Consider the following 5,790-nt stretch of genomic DNA (forward strand, 5'->3'; position numbering starts at 1 on the left):
AATATGCTTTTGAATTATTGGCTAGGATTTTGTTGGGAATTTTTGCATCTATATTCATGAGTGATATTGGTCTATAATTCTCTTTCTTGATTATTTCTTTGCCTGGTTTTGGTATTAGATTTATGCTTGCTTCATAGAATGACTCTGGGAATGTTCCCTCTTTTTCAATTTTTTGAAATAATTTAAGTAGACCTGGTGATAGATTCTCTCTAAGTGTTTGGTAGAATTCAGCTATGCGGTCTTCTGGTCCAGGACTTTTCTTTTTGTGATCTGTTGAATTTCTTTTTTTAAAAAAGAAAAAATCTTATAAATGTTAGGTTGATTTATAAGAGCTGCTCTGGGCAGTTACACAATTTGTTTGCAATGAGATGCCATTTAACTGAACATACTGTACATGGCAATTAGCAAGGGCAAGGTATGGCAAGGGGAAACCACAGCCTGCTGGCTGTAGCCAACACTGAAATAACCAGGGAACTGGAGGAAAATACAGGGATTAAGTTAGGATGTGGGGTTTATTTTCATTATAAAAGAACTTCGGAAAAATTAACAAAGGAATGGAATATTTCACACTGAGAAGGCTCTAAAACACAAATGACAGGTATTTGTCTTCTGTTCGACTCCATCTCCAAAAACACCAGAGATGATGGAGAAAGAAAGCTGAAGCAAACAAGCAAATCTGTAGAACAGACATAGAAAACCTACAAATGACTAACATCTAAAATTGTTTGGCTTTTTTTAAAAAAAAATTTAATATATCAAAAGGCCTGCTTTAGTGACATGCTTGCTACTCCCACCAGAAAAGAACCGAATACCCCCTTGTTGGTGACACACTTAAGCTGACCAGGTAACTCCTATTTCTAAATGCCTGTGTATCGGTGTGTGTGTAAAAGTACATGTATCTTATCAACTTGATAACCCAAAGCCTCCTGCTTCCACACACTGACTGACTGGTGTCCACTCCCTTCAGAAGGGTGGGCAGAAACCTGCAAGTAGTAGTAGAGCATAATAGCCCACTTCTCAAGCAGTGCTTCACCCTTCTCAAAAGGAGAGGTTGACTTCTAACAAGACTTGTTGTTGTTATGTGCTGTCGAGTCACTTGCTCTCCTGGTGACTCCTTTTCTTTTTAGGAAAACACACATATTCACATACTCATATATATATAATTATTTTGTTTTTACATTTAAATATAAAAATACTATTATGCTTTGTGTTATAACATTGAGGGCCAAGTAGTATGAATCTTTTCATAAGGCAGGACTACGTCTAGTCATATCCCTACCTTCCTTCTCTTAATTTCCATGGAGTTGTCCACCCAAACAAGAAAATCCTAACTTTACTACAGAATTAAGACAGGCCCTCCCACTTCAGCAACCTCAATAAATTCCTCCTTTCCTTCCTTCACAAACATATATGCTCTGTCTGGATAGCTATGCGTACTGGACAAACACACCTGATTAAATGGAAGCAGTGGTTATGTTTTCCTACTCCCTCCCCACTAATGCACTATTCCTCAGACTTCAAGAAAGCTTCGGTGACGGGGAAAAGGGGTGGGATGGCCGTGAAGAGATTAAGAACCTGACCCCTCTACCCTGGCCCCAGAAAAGTAAGAGTTATTAGATGGGCCTGAGGAATAAAAAAGACATCGATATTTTGCCCTCTGAATTACAGCTAGTAGGAACAAGTAGGAGAAAGGAGAAGAGGGCATGGGATGCAGAAGAGGGGCCTTTTGATGACTGGACGTCTAGTCCATTTAGGTTTTATACTGGAAGGGCTCGTCGCCAGTTTCGTGGAGAAGACAAGTACGGATGAGGACTTCTGTCACTGAGTAGGAATCACAGTTGGCAGGGGGTGGCGATCTTCAAAGTAACCTTTCTTTTCCTGGCCAACAGCCCGAGGAACGCAGATGCTGGCTCCACGGTTGGCCACACCGGCAGAAAAGTGGTTGATGTTGGAGGTTTCATGGAATCCAGTCAAGCGCCGGGCATTGTCCAGGCCTCCTTTCAGACTGTAGGCACGGACGTGGTACCAGTGCTGCTTGCTTAGTCTCTCGATGGACTCCTCAATGTGCTTCAGACCGTTCTCTTCTCGCATGACGTTGGCGCTAATGTTGGTATGACAGCCAGCACTGTTCCATTTCCCAGCGATGGGCTTAGGGTGGAAGGTCGCTATAACGCCAAAGTCTTCACATACGCGGTGCAGGATGAAACAGGCCACCCAAAGATGATCTCCCATGTCAGTTCCTTCACAGAGGCCTATCTGGAACTCCCACTGGGCAGGCATGACTTCTGCATTTGTCCCCCCAATCTTGATGCCGGCATATAAGCTTGCCCGGTAGTGAGCCTCCACAATGTCCCTGCTGTAAGCTTTATCTGCTCCCACACCACAGTTAATAGGGACGTTGGGGTCCAGGGAAACCACTGGAAGGCCAACCAAAGGGGTGTCCATCTGTCCCCATGAGGGTGTATTCCTGTTCCATTCCAAACCAGGGGTATTTGTTACTCACCATGTCCATTAACCGTTTATAGGTGTGCCTTAAATTGGCCTCTGCAGGCTTTCGGTTGTACTTAAAGACTTCACAGAACACCAGCTTGTTGGGGTCCTTACGGAAAGGATACCAAAATATGGCAGCTGGGAGGAGATACATGTCACTGTTAGAGCCTTCAGACTGGAAAGTACTGAAGCCATTAAAATGCCACTCAGGCAATTATTATTATTATTATTAATAATAATAATAATAATAATTTCCATGAACATTTACAGAGATTGTGGATTTCCATTCCCCTGCCCACCCCACCCCCACCCCCAGTTCGCTCTTCTTTAAAAGAAAAATAAAAACTCCTTCCTTGGTATACAATCCCCCGCACCCTCCCACCCTCATCCCGAGTATACTCCACTCTGCAACTCTTCTATACTCTTGGGCTCACAGTCTAGGGTTCGGGTCTTGCAGCGCAGTCCTTCTCCTGTGTCATCGATCCAGATATACGTGGCCTGGATTTTCTCACCCAGAGGCAGGGCCATATACACCTGCATGATGCCTTTGCTCAATTGGGAACTTGCTGAGGTGGCCATGGTGGAAGGTGTGTTCTGGGTGGCTAGCAAGCTGGAGGGAAAGCAGGCGATGAGAGCGAGGAGAGAATAGAGGTGGCTAGGTGTGCAGTTAGAAGATAGACTCAACTCCTATTCTTGGCTCTCGAATTTCTTCTTTTGTGATGGGTCTTTTCAAGTGTTCTACATCTGTCTTTATCAGTCTGGGTAGGGCATGAGTTTCAAGGAATTTGTCCATTTCTTCTGAGCTTTAGAATTTGCCAGAGTATAGCTTTTCATAGTATTCCAATATTATCAATATAATGTAATCTGATTCTATTTTGATGCCAGTTCCATCATTTCTTAATTGAGTTACCTGTGTCTTTTCTCTCTCTCTCTCTCTCTCCCTCCCTCCCTCTCTCTCTCTCTCTCTCTCTCCTTTGTTAAGTTTGCCAGTGGTGTGTCAATTTTACTGACTCTTTCAAGAAACCATATCCTGGGCTTATTGATGGTTTCAATTCTTTTTTCTGTTTTCTATTTTATTGATTTCAGGTTTTGTCCATATAATTTCTTTTCTTCTAGAGGCTGCAGATTTAGATTGCTATTCCTTTTCTATTTGATGAAAGTGTTGAGTTAGACCATTAATTTTTCTTTTTTCTCACTTTTTAATGTGTGTGCCTATTGCTATGAACTGCTTCTAAGGACTACCTTAGCTGTGTCCCAGAGGTTTTGATATGTTGTGTTTTCATTTTCATTTGTTTCAAGGAACTTTTTTATTTCATTATTTATTTCTTTTATAACCCAATCATATTCTAGAAGAGAATTATTCCACTTTCACATGGTGGTTTTGTAAACTTTACCCTTCTGTGGTTAATTTCTAGTTTTTAGGCATTGTTGTCTGATAAGATACTTTGTATTATTTTAATGTTTGGGGTTTTTTTTAATTTGTTGAGATTTGGTTTGTGTTCTAATATATGATTGATACTGGAGAATGTACCATATGCACTTGAGAAGAAAAGAAATTGAGTTTTAGTTGGGTGTATTCTGAATACATCCACAAGGTCGAATTGGCTGATTATATAGTTTAGATCTTCTGTATCTTTGTTGAGTTTCTTTTGAGTTGACCTATCCTTTGGTGATAGTGCTATGTTGAAGTGTCTCCTACCACTATAGTGTTGCTGTCTATTTCTTTCTTCATTTATGGTAATCATTGTTTTATGCATTTTGCAAGTCTATAATTTGGTGCATAAATGTTGATCAAGGTTGTGTCTTCTTGATATATTGTGACTTTAATAAGTATATATTGCCCATCCTTATTTTTATGGTGGTTTTCTTTCTGAAGTCTATTTTAGCAGAGATTAGTATTGCCACTCCTGCTTTTTTAAGGTTGCCATTTGCTTGGTATATTTTTTTTCCAGACTTTGATTTTGAATCTGTCTTTTTCTTCTTGTTAGAGATGTTTCTTGTAGGTAATATATTGATGGACTTTGTTTTTGTTTGGTGTTTCAGTTTTTTGTGGGTTTTTTAATCCATTCTACTACTCTTTTTCTTTTGATTGGCACATTTAGTCCATTCACATTAAGTGTGATTATTGTCAGGCCAGCTTTTACTTTTGCCATTTTGCCATGTTTTGTTATCTGATGTTTCTGGTTACTATTTTCCATCCACTTTCCTTTGACATCTCCATGAGAAAGACTTCACTTAAAATTTCTTGTAGTTTTGTCTTGTCTTCACAAATTCCCTTTTTCTCCCTTCCATTTTTGCCAAGGATCTATTTTCTTCTTCATATTTAATGGAGAGCTTTACTGGGTATAGGATCATTGGCTGGATATTGTTTTCTTTCAACTTTATGTTTATCCCATCCCATCCCATCATCTTCTATCTCACATACATTCTGCTGAGAAATCAGAACTTAATCTAATTGTTTCCCCTTAGTAGGTGACTCTTTGTTATTCTTGGGCTACTTTTAAAATTCTATTCTTATCTTTTAATTTGGAGAATTTTACTACAGTATGTCTTAATGTTTTGTTTTGTTTTTCTTTTTTTGGATCTAGTCTCTTAGGTATTCAAGCGCTTCTTGATTGTGAGTTTCCCTGTTTTTCAACATACCTGGGAAGTTTTTGTCTAGTATTTCTTCCACAATTTTCTCCATGACTTCCCTGTCACTCCCATTTTCTGGGATTGCAATCACAGATATGTTGTTCCTTTTGATGTCATCCCACATGATTCTAATTTTTTTAATATTTTTTTTTACATCTCATCTTTGATTTTTCTTCTAGTATATTCCCCATGAAGATCTTGTCTCCCAGCTCACTGACTCTCTGTTCCATCTCTTCAGTTCTATTTTTTTGTTATACCAGTGTGTTGGACACTTCTGCCTTTTTGGTCTTGATATTCTGGATAACATTTACAAGCTTTTCTGTTATTTTCAGTACTGTGCTGGCTGTACTCTGCCTTTAGATTATTTTCTTTTAAGTTCTTGTACCTCTTTATCTATATTTTTAATTCTTTCTTCCATCTTTTGCATTTTCTTCCAGAGCTGTTCAAGTTTCTCCTCACCAATGTATTTCTTCTGGATTGTTGTCTCTGAGTTATTTGCTTTCTTACTGACTTCCATTGTTTCTTCCAACATTTGTATCTTTTTCTGTAGCTGTTCTAATTTTTCCATATCAAAGTTTTTCTTTTGGTTCTATCTATCTGGGGTATTCATGAGGTCTGCCTTATTAAGGGTATGGTTATTTTGGGGTTTTTATAATTACTGAGGCA

At 39.1% G+C, this 5,790-nt stretch overlaps 1 pseudogene; it reads right to left on the reverse strand.

Moving 5' to 3' along the window:
* Positions 1-1,750: 1,750 nt before the first annotated feature.
* On the reverse strand, positions 1,751-3,069 carry LOC102852017 (annotated as a pseudogene).
* Positions 3,070-5,790: the final 2,721 nt, after the last annotated feature.

This window comes from Elephantulus edwardii, unplaced genomic scaffold (assembly GCF_000299155.1).
Source record: "Elephantulus edwardii isolate Elephantulus edwardi_28Jun2011 unplaced genomic scaffold, EleEdw1.0 scaffold00175, whole genome shotgun sequence".
Lineage (NCBI taxonomy): Eukaryota > Metazoa > Chordata > Mammalia > Macroscelidea > Macroscelididae > Elephantulus > Elephantulus edwardii.